Consider the following 15,273-nt stretch of genomic DNA (forward strand, 5'->3'; position numbering starts at 1 on the left):
ACTTGGTACTAGGAAAAGCTGGGAGCATAACAGGGCTTTCCCTTTGAGCTCAGCTTTGAGGCTCTTAGGCTCCTCCAGTCTGCCAGTGAACATGTCCTGCCATTTTAAACTATTATTAGAATATGTAACATTTTTGAGTATATGGTATTGAACTGACTACTGCTTGAGCTGCTGTGTGCCAGAAGTGGTGTATTTCATTGGGTTTTTATTTAAGTTGGAAGTGATGTCTTTGACCTTTCTAAGAAATTGTGAAAGGCCGTTTTTTCTTAGAACCTTCATTGCAGGCATGGGTTACTAGAAGAATAAGTAGCCAGAAGCCAGTGTAAAGAAGAAGGAAATTAGGATTTAGTTTCTTTTGTGACTAAAAAGAGTGAGAAAAGCCTGCTCTTAGTTGGTAGTTTGTTTTCATACTGAAGTGCAAAGTAAGAGTACTTAGAGTAGCAAGTAAATAGTTTAATTTCAGGCAGCACAGGCTTGCATGAGACTGATGTAATATTTACATCCCTCCTAAAGTTTCAGAATAATAAGTGTAGTGTGTGCTGTAGTGCTTTCTTCTGTCAATAGCTGCCATATGGATGGCTTAAAACCAGCCTTGAATCAATTCTGGATTGACATACAGTCTGAGAATAAGCTCACAAGAACAATAGAACACTGCCAACCACTCGATGACAGCACAAACAGCTTTGAGAATTAGCACAATGTGGAGGCAGAACACAATGCCCTGCAGTGCAGATCTTGCCCCAGGACCAGCCCACAATGTCTCCAGGACCATCCTGCAGCAGTATAGCATCAAAAAGTAAATTCCCTGCTTGGCAGTTCATAAAGGTGCTATTAGATCTGCTGTTACTTTTACTGCTACTTAAAAAGGAGATCCTGCTCTCACCAACCTACACACACCTCTGCACTCCCAGCTCCTGCCTCCCCTTCCCCTTTGCTGGTTCCATTTTAGTGTACAGTGAGTCAGTTCAGGTCACTAATCTGGCAGAAAACAAATTCAGCGATAAAAAAAGAGAAATAGATTTACAGCAGATTAGTGACTTGGACAAACTCATTATATGATGAGTACCAGAGCATGATCTGGAAAGAAGTGGAGACAGTGGCCTGAAGCAGAAGTTCTCTATGCTGGGGAGCAGGATGCCTTCTTTTGAAGGCAACAAGCCTGCTTAGATGAGTTCAGCTGTGACACATAATCCCAAGAACACACTACAACATATGCACTACAGGAAGGGAATAAATTCTCTTTGCTTGTCTGTTCTTTCAGAGCTGCTCGCACTACTACAGGTCATGTTGTGACCACGTACTCACAGTAAATATTTGGTCTGTTGATAATTTTGAAACCCTCTAATTAATATCTGTGAGGTAGACTGGGTAAAATAAGCACACAGGCCCTCATGTGCACCACACTCAAGAGCTGAGTGATCCACATCAAAATGTGTTCTCTCCCATACGAGGTTGCTCCAGGGGTGGTGTGGGTGTGTGTCTTTCATTTTCCACATCCCCTTCAGGACAGGCTCCCTCGCAGCCTACTCACAGCACTGTCCACCAAGTCGGATTCATTACCTGATGTACAACAAGCCTATAGTTACACACTCAAAGGGGGTGCCCCACTTTAATTGATAAAAGGTATGTCCTGCATTGGAGATGAAGATTAACTCTGAAAAGGGCGTGTCCTGTTAAAAACATAGTATTGTTAGTAAGCATCATCTGTTTTATTGAAAGGTGGCCAGTTTAGGACAAGGCAGTCTCATAAAAAGTAGTTATTCATTGTATTCCAGTGCATATGGTCCTGAATGGGGAGCAGGCCCATCCATATCACCATCACCATCATCTCCTTCACAGAGTGCAAATCCTGTTGGATGCTATCAAAGGTAGAGAATAGCATAAAATCCTTTACTTCTCTGTGAATCAGTCCAGTGGCAGTGTCCTGCATTGTAGCTGGGGCACTGCAGCTGATTTCTTTTCAGCTTGTGGGATTGAATTGTTTTTTTGTGTTCTCATGGAATGCATCTTAACATTTCCATGCATATCTATGTAGAGAAGATGCATATTTGGAAAGAAGATTTAACATGAAAATAGATGTCAGCAGTTAAATTTCAATTTTTTGTATTTTGCAAACTAACTGTTGCAATACAGAACCCAATAAGCAATTAAAGCTCATTGTCTGTAAACAGGACTAATATTTTGGTTTTGACTTCATGTGATTGTTGGGAAGCTGCATAAATGAAAAGAATATTGAGCTCCTAAATGCAGACTTTTGTTAAGTGCATACTTAATTTTTTGTGACAATCAGCACAAAAAAAAAAAAAAAAGTAGGATAATTGTCATGCAAAAAGCATATGAAATGTGAAACTGAGGTGCTCTGGATGCTGTTAGGAAAAAATGGAGGACATAAGTAGTTTGGGAATTAAGGTAAAGCTTTGATGCATGGGAATTGATTGTTTCTCCTTGTTCTGACCTCATCACTCCTGCTGCACCTGAAATCTGTTCAGAGTCACAGAGCAGCCAGGTATTGCTCACCTCACTGTGACCTGTGCAGTCAAAAGCTGCCTTTTTGGTGCAACAGAGAGCAGCTCTTACAGAAGCACACACTACTGAGGCCAGAGCTTATGTTGGGAAATTCAGCTTTCTCGCACCTCCTGTCAGTCTTTACCTTTTTGTTTGAATATTGTCTGCTCATGAGTGTTCTCATTTCCAAACTGCTGGGAACATGAGTCTCCATAGAGCAAAGTCTGCTTAGCAGTAGACCTGGTTAGAAGCTTTTTAGATGGAAGTCAGAGGGAGATTTGTGTTTACTTATTTAGGACTCCTGTGGTCTTAGCAGAATGTGACAGCAGTCCTGGCAACAGAAAATCACAATGACTCTGGCAGTCTCCTGTGAAATGGGAAATGCAGGGTAGGGCCTGCTTTTCCAGATCCCAAGAAGAATCCTAATGGGAATCTACTAGAAAAAGGGATCATGTTGCAGAAGTCCCAGTGGTGTGGTAGCAGTGCCAGTGTTGCTCAGGCTCTGCAGAGCCCTGTTTGGAGGCACCAGGTGCACTGTCAGTGTTGCCTGGTGTCCCTTTGGGGTGTGTATGTACAGAGGCCTGGAGCTGGGTACTGGGAGCTGGACACCAGGGACTAGTATCTGGGGTTTGGTGCTCATAAAACAAACACTGACAGAGACAGACCAGAAAGAATAAGAAAAGCATTATGAACTGAAAGAAGAGTCTTTATTTCAGTGCAGAACAGAGGAATGGAAGTTACTTTGCTTTGAATGCAAGTACCAAAACAAAAAAATGAAGCAGATAAAATACATTTGTGTAGTACTAGGAATCCTTGGGTATCAAAGCAGTGAAAAATTATAGCTATTATGCTGCAGCATACAAATAAATATTTACATATCTTTAAACTAAAGCACTACTACCTTGATTTATGTTATATCACCAGTAGCTTAGTTTCCAGCAGTATAAGATACTACCACTGAAAATGCTGTCTTAGCCATCAGTCTTTTAGCCAGTGGTTTCTTTATGTTTAAAATGCATTGGTACAGAGGTAACACTCTGTGCCAAGCCAGCTCACCAAAGCCCCAGCCAAATCAGTCTCTTTTTTTTTTTCTTCTTCTAAAAGAATGAATATGATCCATTTTGTTAATTACATTGACCATTGGTTATGTATAGTAATACTGTAAATAGTGGGCCCAGTTTACAATCAAGTAGCATGAATTCCTATTAAGGTCATGAGGAAGTATTGTTTAAAGAAAACAAAAAAGATTGCTACACTGTCATCCTGCAGCACTAAACACAATGGCTGCTCAGGATTGGGCTTTTTCAATTACAGCACTGTTTTTCAGCTTGAATCAGGACAAGTCATTTGTTTTCCTATTACATGTAGATGATTTACATCTTCAGAGGAACCAAAGCAGACTGGCATAGTGGTCTGCAGCAGAGTCAATAGCCCCATTTACTGATTCAGGGATGCTTTTCTAATAAATAAACATTAATTACACAGGTGTTGCTGTGAACCAAGCCCATTGTCCAAAGGAAGCACATTTCTTGCCTAATTAAAAGTCTTTACTGCGAATATATTTTTATAATGGATTTGAATAGCTGCTGTGCAAGTTATTAAAATCATGTGCCTTCCTGCTCATGCTTTGTACCAACACAAAAAAATGAATAAACATGCAGTAAAATGTAGCACCATTTAGAAAATAATGTGTAAAAAAAAGGTAGGTATTTCCTAGCACTGTCCTGGGACATCTTGCTTCCTTTGGTGGGGAGGAAGATAAAGGTGTAAGTAATGGAATGGCTTGCTCTCTTGCAAGTGTTCAAAGAAAATCAACAGATACTTTCACTGGTGCATTTGAGGGAAAATGTGGTCTTTTTTGTGTTCATAGTCTTCTCCCAAACTATAGTGGATAAAGACTGTGTGAGACTTCTGTTCTGCTATAAGTTATGGGTTTGGCTGCTTTTTCAAGGCAAAGTCAATGAATGTCTCCTAAGATCATGTTGAAAAGGAACATCTTTATTAAAATGTTTGTGCAGTATGTATGCATGTGTCATGATTTTCAAACAGCCTTTCCCGAGCAGCGTTTCCAGTGGCTGCAGTTGGTAATGCTGCTGAGCTGTTCTTTTCTCTTGATCTGGAAGCGGTGAGCTTTAGCCACAGCACAAGCTCCAAGCTCCCCCCTGTGGCACCACAAATTTTATTGTGCAAGGAACACACTTTGCTTTGAGGAATTTGTAAGCAAGAGGTCTGAACTTTGAGAAAGTACTTGAGCCTATGCTGGAATGATTTGGATACAGCTCATCCTCCTGAGCAGACCTCTGCATCAGGGCAGGTGAGCCCAGAGGTTTGCTTGTGTAGCTGAGTCTAGCTTAAGTTCTTCTGAGTAGAGGTGAGGTGACAGACTGGGGAAGTATGAGTGAGGGAGGATGTGTGCCACATCATTATTTAATTGTATTTTCTTTATAAACAGTAAAGTCTTGTAGACCTTCAAGCCTTAATTTGATTTCCTCTGCCATGATGAATCCACTGGATTCATGTTTAGTTTCCACACAAAAGTGAGAACAAAACCAGGTCACTCATCTTTCACAGCGCTTCTCCTGTCCTAAATAGTGCACTTTGTGCTCAGCTATATCTAAGAGAAGAGTAATTTACTCACAAAAAATAGACACTCACCTGATCATCACTACCTGCTGCCTTCTCCCAGTAAAAAGGGAGCAGTTCTTGGGCTGAGAGGTGGCAGTCATCCTGTGTGAAGAGAAGTGTGTTTCATTTGATGTTTTCTTTTGCTGGGTGAGGGTAGCAGAGGGTGCAATACATTTTATGTTCTGTTTCACAGCACCTTCTCTTGACAGCAGTGGATGTGGAACTTTGAAAGTCAGATTATGGACAGAAGTAAAATGTAATGATCCAAGCCATGGTCTTCCCAAGCAAGATATGGTGGCCAGCTGTTTTCATTTGTGCTGACAGATCTTCATGCCTCACTCCACATGGAAAGTAGACTTGACTATTATAGATCATTAGGGCATTTCCCCTAAAGAGAGGAATTTTCAGTTTCTATCCAATAGGACTAATAGATGAAAGTATGGCCATATTCTTATAATCCTTATTCTTGGTATTGGTGAGTAACTTTAAAATTTCTGAGGCAACAAAATTAGGTGGCTGTACAATAAGAGAACAGGATATTGCTGCTTTTCCATCTGGCTCTTCCTTCCAACATCTTTCATTGGGGTTATTCAGGAACATTTCTCATCTCTAGTTCCATCAGGACTAGAACAGTGTCTTGTTAAGTTTGAGGTGCCATGTATTAAAGACTTTGAAAAATTGTGCCAAAAGGAGCTGGAACTCTCTTCCATCTTTATTTATGGCCATACATAAATTACAGATTGTGTTTCTGTAGCTTGCCTTACTTCAGAAATACTTCACTGTGGCTAACAGTAGTTGCTGTAGTTTAGATGGGAAAAAAGATATTGATGTGATTTTGGCCTGATGTGGCATCTCTGGATGAGGTTTTAAAATCTGTGTCTGAGGTTCTTCAGTAACTTTAAGAGATTTCAGAAATGGATGCTTTGTCCTCTTGGTTAGCACAAGTTAGTGAGAAGCCTCTCTTCAGAGGGTGCTTTTAAACTGAAAAGCACCTTCTTGGGCCATTGTCCTGTTTACTCCTGTTCTCTCACAACTTCCTAGAGTCATCCCATGATTGAGCCTGTGGTTGTGATCAGACTGGTTTTGATTTATGTGTGCTCACTGCCACTACTGAAAAGAGAGAAAATTGCTTAAAATATAAAGTCTATTCTATAGCACAACAGTTTTCTATCAAGTGAAGAAAATGGAATCCAACATGATAAAACTACTTGATGCCTTTTAAAAAACACTATGATGCCTTTTAAAACTATTTTTTTTCGACACTTTGTTGAAGATCAGTGGATTCTCCTGAAGAATCAGGAATTTTTCTATTTTAGTAGTATTGTCTTGAAAACCCTTGTCTTAACTTGATTCGGAACATTGTCTCTCCCTGCACTTTAGCCATTCACCAGAAGGTGGGGCTTAAGGTGTTGTCAGTGAGCTAGAACTGAAGGAATTTCACAAAATCCTTTGGATTGGGGAGTTTGGAATGTGAATTATCTCCTCCCTGTTTTGCAGAGGAAATCCTGGATCAGCATGACAGCTCCTCAGGCCATAGCACCTCGCACTCAGGAATCTTAGTGGTCCCAGACTGTCTGGTACCAGCACAATGTAATTAAGCCAAAATATCATCACCTAAGACGCATCAAAGAACAGAATCGTTGTACAAAAAATGAGGATCATTGTGTCATTGCAGATGCTAGTGATGTTCTTTGGATTACTGGGAAACTAATGATTGGGAGAGAGAGGAGCTCATGTTTCTGCCCCAGTCCCAGCAGGCACCACTGCTACAGAATGATAGAACAGTTTGGGTTGGAAGGGTCCTTAGAGATCACCCAGGTCCAGCTCCTGTGTCACAGGCAGGGACAGCTTCCACTAGACCAGGCTGCTCAAAGCCCTGTCCAACCTGACCCTGACTTGTGTCCCCATGGGCCAGAGGCTGCTCAGCTTGATTCCTGTGTGGGGGTTTGCAGTGCTGGGCCCCACACACCTCTTGGCAATCTTAGGCTCATGCGAGCTCTCAGGGATGACTCTCTCTGGCACCCAAACCCCTGTTGCCTTGATGCAGAGTTAAATTGTCAGCTGCAATCATTGCACTGCAGTAGCAGGAAGCCTTTTGGACAGCAGGGACCCCAACCCCACAAGTTCCTCGGGGAGAAGTGTTGCAGATGTTGAAACTGAATCAATTCTCTGTGAGGCTGTGGCAGAGCAGCAGGGTGCCTGAAGTGACATGTGTTACCATGATGCTGCACACCATTGGGCTGCATGGAAAGAGCATTCTTGTGGCTTTCTGCTTATATCCATAAGTTAAGTCCAGTCTGAATCATGCTAGGTCATGTTTAGTAGATAACTGGAAGCTGGATAGATTTCTCTAGCTGCTTTATGGATGTACTCAGGATTAAGACTTCATACTGGACAGTACATAGCATCTCCCTTAGCTTTCCTCAGCTCTAGTTTGGAAGGAAGGTATGTTTCCTTCTCTGCATGATGCAAGGAGTGTTTGACTTGGAGCAGCCCTTGTTCTTGCTCTTTCTGGGTCAGAAAGATGCAGTTGAGGTCCACTTATCTTTGGTGGAAGTTCATGTAGATCCTTTTCCTAGATGATGTGGATGAGATGAGATTTTGACCCTTGCCCTTGTGTGAGCTTTCTTCTGAAACTGTTTGACCTGACTAGCTGTTCTCTGTAGTGGCTACTCACGTCACAGCACCAGAAATGTCTCTTTTGGGTGAAACCAAAGTTTCACCTAGATCCCGTTTTGTCAGTGTCCTGTCTTTGGGAATGGCTAAAGGCTGATGCCTAGGGAAAAGAAGAATAGAGCAAATGTATAGCAATTGTTCCCTACAGCACTTCTCTGATCAGCAGTGATTTCCAGCTGATGGAATCATTGAACTAGAGATGATGCCTTTATGTTCAATTGCCCTTTTAGAGACTTGGAACAATTTTAGTGGGCAGTTTTCCCAGACCCTGTTAGTCCTAAGGCTAATTTCCCACCACCTCAACTGAGACGCTGTAATGGACCCACTGGAAATCACTTCAGTGTTGAATGTAACAGATTCCCTTGATTAACCATTTAGGTGCTGACAACACTGATTAGTGAAGATTCAATTCCTTCAGTTTTACACCATTCCAATGAATGGTGCAAAATCATTTGCTCAAGAGAGGAAACCCCTGAGTGGCGGCAAAAATTTTGACCCATTGAACCGGAATGAGTGGTTCAGTGTCCTCATGAAAAAGAAATGAAAAATAATTTTCTGCCTATTTTATTTCAAAGCAATAGACTTATCTCTGTTTCAATTACATGTCCTTTTTGAACAGTGAAGATAAGTTCTGCTGTGTACTGAAAACATCAATCCCTTTCCTATCCTGAAAAACAATCAATAGGCTCAAAACACTATTGGCACCTAGCAGAAGCTAACCACAGCTAGGAGTGAGGTTAACAAGGCCAACCCACTTGCTCAGGAAGTTTTTTAGACAAATCTGAAACAGAGTGTTCCTGTCTGGCAACAAAGAATGAATTGTTTTTCTTAGCTCTTAAAATACATTTAAATGCCAACATTCTCGTGAGGAAAATTGGTTTCTGAAAAGAATTTGCATCAAAATTATCTTTGTACCCACTTCTTTAGAAAAAGAGTTAATTGCCATTTATTTTCATAATCACTGTGCCAAGTATTCCAAGTATGAGGAAATACTGAATTCTGCATCTGACTTGCAGCAGCAGATTTGCTCCAGACAGCCTCATTTCCCAGAAAATTGATGGTGGTTCCCCTTGCAGGGCGGCTTGGATGGAGAGCTGCAGCCTTTACTCTGAGGCAGACCTGCTATAGACCTTCTTTGTTCTGGTGCTGCCAGAGTCCAGCAGGGACAGTCTGATTCTTCCAGGTTTCATACAGCAGGAGAAAATAGATTAACCCAGCCAAAAAGTACAGGCAGAAAAATGAAAGACATACAAGAGCAAGGCACCAGAGGCTACTGGGAAATGACCCTGATGTGGTAAGGGTTTTTCAAAGGCCTGTGGAGGTAATCTAGATTACCTGGAAGTATAAATGCAAAGGGAATTAGTTACATTTCATCTCTGTCTGCAAGAACAGGTGTTCTTGTTCAAAGTAAAGATGACCTGGTTGATGCCATTAAGCCAGTTTCACTTCACAATTTTTGTGAGTTCCACTGGATTTGTTTTGAGTTTTCCATGGTAGACACATCATGGTACTGTTCTCTTTTCCAAGATGGGGCTGGAAGAAGGAAGGACAGAAGGAAGAGGAGCCATTCTTCTAAGGGTCAGAAATGAGAGAATTGGATACCTTGTTAAAGAGATGAGACTTGAGTAGACATCAGCCCTTCAGACCAATTTGTCACTTGCAGAAAATCTACACAGGAGAAAGCAAGGCAACATCAAAGGCTGAAGGATGACAGAGGCTGAGAATTGTCACCTAGGGAAGGTCTGAAAGGTTAAAAGAAAAGCCTTTGATGAGGTATAGCCAGTGAGTGCTAGAAAGCAAGAGGATAAAAAACAGAGTTAAGAAAATGATTGGGAGTAATGCTCTGAAGGGAGTAGGTGCAAGAGAGGACAGAACTGGAAAGGAGAAGGGCTGTGGAAGGATGTGAGAAGAAATGATAGATTTTAGGGAGGCTGGGGAAGGTAAGAAAGCTGAGACATAGAAAGAGTCATCCAGAGGTCAGCATAAGTGAAAGATGATATGCAGGAAAAAGGTGGAAGGGACTTAGAGGAATCTGGTCTTGACCAGTCAAACACAGAGGGCAGTGCTAAAGCAGACCAGTGAGGGGATAGTCCATGGCAAAGGTGAGATCTATTCCAGTGGATTAATTTCTGCATGAAATATAGACCATAGCTGCAGGGCAAATCAATGAAAGAAAGATGCCAGGTAATCAGATGGGCACCAGTGTAGAGGTGAGAGTTAGTGAGGCTGTGGTTAAAAGGTAATGATGTGGGGGAAAGGTGATGACCTCCAATTTGTGACCTCCAGGAGAGGTCATCCAAGAGTGTCTGAGCACAGCAGTGTCAGGATGGGACATGTAGAGAAGTTGGATGAATTGGTGATGATGGGAAGAGGGTGAGAAAGAGTAGGGAGGTGTTGGAATTATTGATAATGAGAAGAAAAGCCCAGCAACCTCTTTCCACTTTTTATCCCTGGAATAATTAATTGCTAAGAAAGATGTAGGAAAGTGACCACAAGAATGAAAAAATGGTGAGATGCTATTTGAGGATAAGGAGGGAAAAGTTAATAAAAAGGGAGGAAATATGATAAGGGAAAGGAAAACTGAGGGAAGACAAAACAATAGTGCTGTAGAGGACATGTGCTGTTGGAAAAGACCTTTTGAAAATGCTACTTGGACTCCAGGGTTCTTACAGTTCTGAACAGAAGGGGAGGAAAATGCAGGTCCCTGTGACTCAGAGGTGACTCTGGCAGCCACAATGTGCTCAACCCTCTACTGGTTTTTCCTGTGACAGGCTGAGTTCCTTCTCCCTTTGTGGTACCTGAATCCAAACAGTCCATAATCCACAGTCCCGTGCCACATGTCTCAAATAAAAGTACCTTGTCCCTGAAGTAGAGAGAGAACTTCATCATTGCAAAGCTTAATGATAGAACACCCTGAAAGACACAAATACCCCAGAAGAGCTTTGCCCTGTGCTGTGTTTCCAAACTGGTGCTTCAAGTATGCAGAGCCACCATGCATTGAAAAAACTTTCTTCTGAGGCAAGAGCAAGAGAGCTGCACCCCTCATAGCATGGTAGCATCATGTTCAGCAAAGCATCCTCCGTGCCTGGGGCATGGACACAGCTGCCCTGTGTTGGTAGTGTCTTCCAGCCCCATTGGGCAGCCCCAGGTGTGCCCAGTTCTACCCCCCGAGCTGTCCCTGTGAGACTGGGCCACTCTGGGGGCATCCATCTCAGGGAAACCTTCAGGTGACAAGTCCTAAGAGTCAAATATCAACAGAGCCTGCTGCTGAGCTGCTCAGGAGCAGGAGCAGCCAGCTCTTGTAGGGTGGCAGCCAGGGCTGCACATGGATATGGGTTTCCTCATGACTCTGGTGACAGGAAGGCCATTCATGAAGAAATCAGGCACAATCCTTCAATGTTTTGAGGATCTGCTTGTGCAATGGCAGCATTGTTTCCAGTCACCCGGCTGACATGAAGATTTAGGCAATGGAGCTGCTCAGCAGGAGGGCCCTTTCTGAAGAAGAAGAGGAAGCACAAACATCTCAGTGCTGCTGGAGACTTGCTTGGAGCATGTGAGGAACCTGTGGGGCTTTGGCTAATTCCTATATGCAAAATGAGCAGGAGGGACAATGCCTTGGCTAGAATTCCCCTTAAAAGATAGCCTTAAATAGCCTGCTCTGTGCATTAAATACTCTGGGCCAGAGTATTTAATAGGTCTGAGTGATACTTTATGCTCATCAAGCAGCATTTTGTAAAGCTCTTTGAGAAACCCTGTCTTGAAAATATATATAACATTGTGGGGGGGGGGAGGAGGAGGGGGATGGTGAATAATATTATGGGGATGATTTCTTGACCTCAAAAAGTTAATTAATTCTTCTTTTCTATTTAATTAATGAAAAATCATGTCTGTTCCACACTTTTTCAATTATCTGTTTAAGATCTGCAACCACAAATATTTTGAGTCTATGCAAGTCACCCTAAAGGTTGAAAATCCTTTATCTTTCTTCCAAATACCAGTAGATACACCCACAGTTAATTTCAGGTCCTAAATACCACAGATGCAAAGTCACCTCGCTCTGCAGATCACCATCTGCACTTTACCATGTTGTCAGGGTTCTGTTACTGAGGGATAAGGTGACCTCAGCGATGTGACTGACAGTAAATTCAGAGGGTCATGCTGTGTAGCAACTGGAAGAATTAGTCTTGACTAGTGAGATGCCTCTCTGCCTTGTAGCTGTCAAAATCAAACACTAGTTTGAAATTCATTGCACTGGGTGCCTGCCAGAAAATGCAGTGCAATGCAGTTTATTTGAATTCCAAGTATCCTGAGTAGGGTTGAAGCTGGAGTAAACAATATCCCTAAAAAAACCCTGTGAGAGCAAAGCAGTTGTAGTCATTAAGGAAACAGTAAGCCTAAGCTGTGATCAATCCTAGTTCTTTTATTGCCAAATAGAGCCATAACAATAGCCTTCTCTTTTAGCAGAAGGATCTCAGAGAACAAATATTCTCTACTGCTGTAAAATTACAGTTGTCTTCTCACTCCTAAGTTTCCAGGATCATGAGTTTCATGGAGGCACCTATCAAAAATGGACTGTCACTCACTTCTGGTGGTGGGGCAAGGGGAGTGTTAAGGGAAACAAGCTTGGACAACTTTGTAAATCAGTGGAGATTAAATGGGCCCAGCAGACATTTATTGGTAGGATGAATCCTCTGAGGCTCTTAATTCACAAAGAACATCCTCTCAGAATTCTGTGACTGCCAACCTTGGTGGGACCTCTTTCCTCATAGGACCAGAGCTCCCCCTCTGTTTCCATCCCCATCCCAGTCACCTTCCCTGTGCCAGCAGCACATGAGTGTCCCCGCAATCACTGCTCTGAGCTGCTGGCCATGGTCTCATAAGACAAAGAGGAGTAGTAAGGATAACCCCCAGGATAACCCCTGGACTATGTCCTTTGTGCTCCTAGTTTCTGTCAGAGTAGCTGGCTGCTGTAGGAGTTAAGGAGAAGAAGGTGAAAATGGGGGTCTAGAAGTCCTAAACTCTTCATCATGTAGACAGGCTGTGCTGCAGGGCCAGTCCATGCAACTCAGATGGCCTCTACTCCCAGAGTTGTCACAAAAATTTACTTATTTTGGCAAAATGGCAAAAGTCAGGGTTTTGTGTAGAGCCTCAAACTCATCAAGTCTATACTGGAAGCTTTTTTTCCCTTATGTCTCAAAACTACCACCATCTGCAATGTGGGGGGTACAAGCACTGTGCGGGTGTGGAAGCTTAGAATCCCTCCAGGTACCTTTCTGGTTCAGTGCTCTTCCACTGTGGAGGGCTCAGTAGAGAGGGATGGGGCATTTTTCCTGTTTTAGAAGCAGCCACAGTTGTATTTTATTTGGAAGAACCCATAGTAAGAGTGGCCAAGCTGACACACCTTTTATTAGACTGCTGCTTGCCATGATGAAGCTTTCAGGACTCGACACTTCATTGTGCTGACTGAGCTTTAGCAGCTGAAATGGCCTTGAACCTGGACAGACAGTGTTGCATCTCTGATGGCACCCGTCATCAAAGCCTGTGTCAATCAATCTCTCTCCTGACAGTTCCTAGGGTGTGAACACTGATGTCCAGGCATCACACTGGCAGAGATCCTGTACCACTGGAGATTGCAGGCTTCAGGCAGTCAACAGCACGCAGGTTTGATGTGCTGCTGGACTTGGGTTTTGTGACACCAGGCAGGAACACAGGGAACTTGTTTGTGAGGCTTTAAATACAAATTTTGCAAAGACTTTCATAAGTAGCACTTATATTCTGCTATTTTAATGCTGACTTGTTGCAGTGTTGAAAGGTGTTTGGCAAGGCAGCAATGTCTGAGTTATATCAACTCAGTCTCACCAAGAGATGAGGAATAGGGGATCATGACATGGCATTACTACATTCACTGTTCTGACAAAACTGCATGGTAGATTAATACAGCTGTCTCCATGTGCATAAGCACTCAAAGGAAAATATTAATTTGCTCCAGAAACTGAAGCAGTTTAGTGGAGAGGTGCAGCATTACTGCTACCCTCTATTGTGGTATGTGACAAGGGGTGGGAGAATTACAGGTGTGACTTCTCTGAGAAGCTGCTAGAAGCTTCCCCATGTCTGATAGAGCCAATGCCAGCCAGCTCAAGAACAGATCTGCCAGTGCTCAAGGTTGAACCCATGAGTGACAGTGGCAGCACCTCTGGGATGACATGTTTAAGAAGGGGAAAAAATTGCACAACAGCAGCTTCAGCCAGCGAGATGAGAATATATGAGAGAAACAGCTCTGCAGGCACCCAGGTCAGTGTAGGGGCAGAAGGAGAAGGTACCAAGTATGGGTTCCCCTGAAGCTCCTGGTGAAACACCCTTGGGAAGCATGCACTGAAGCAGGCTCCTGGAAGAAACTGTGGCCCCATGGGGAGAGAGAGAAGCTCACAGTGGAGCAGGTTTTGCTGGCAGGACTTGTGACCAGCCCCAGAATACTGGAGTAGTCTGTTCCTCAACTCAAGGACTGTATCCTGTAGAGGGGACCTACTCTGGAGCAGTTCATGCAGCCTGTGGGAAGAACTTACACTGGAGAAGTTAATGGGAGAGTGGGGGAGAGACTCCACATTGGAGCAGAGGAGGAGTGTGAGGAGTCCTTCTTTTAAAAAGGAAGGAGCATCAGAGATAACATGCTGAACTGACCACAGTCTCATTTTCTGTGTCCCTGTGCTGCAGTGGGTGAGGAGCACAGTGGGGGAAGGTGTTTTGGTTTTATTTCTCATTACCCTACTCTGATTTGATTTGTAGTAAATGAATTAATTTTCCCAAGTCAAGCCTGTTTGCCCATGACTGTAACTGTTGAGTGATCTCGTCCTACTCTCATCTCAACCCACGAGCCTTTTGCTATATTTTCTCTCTCCCATCCAGCTGAGGAGGGGAGTGATAGAGTGGCTCTAGTGGGAACCTGGCATCCAGGAGGAGCTGCTAAAATGGAGCTTAACAGAAGTAGTGCTGGGCACTTTGTCCATAAAAGTCATAAAATCAGAGAATCATTTAGTTTAGAAAAGACCCTTAGAATCATTGAGTTCAACTAGTGACGATCTTAACACTGAATACTGACATTACTATAGAAGAATGGCATGGAAAAAATATATTTTCAGACATAACACAAGAAACAAGTCATGCCAGCTCTACAGCTGCCTAAAAAACTTTAGTTACTCCTTGTTTGTTTGCAGCATTCTTTAATGACATAATCTCCTCTTCTTTAGTTTTTGTTTCAATGAGTCTACCAGATGGGCATACAAGAATTCTGATTCCACTGACACTCATCTGGCATTTTCATTTAACTTAAGCAGGTTTTCATTTTCTTCTGGCAGGTTGTTTTTTTTGAATCTCTACCTAGAAGCTGGATTGGGTAAATACCCCACATATCTTCAAGAACACATGCCTAAACCATTTTGTTATTATAAAACCAGAAATCTGTCTTTTGAT

Source organism: Serinus canaria, chromosome 3 (genome assembly GCF_022539315.1).
Source record: "Serinus canaria isolate serCan28SL12 chromosome 3, serCan2020, whole genome shotgun sequence".
NCBI lineage: Eukaryota > Metazoa > Chordata > Aves > Passeriformes > Fringillidae > Serinus > Serinus canaria.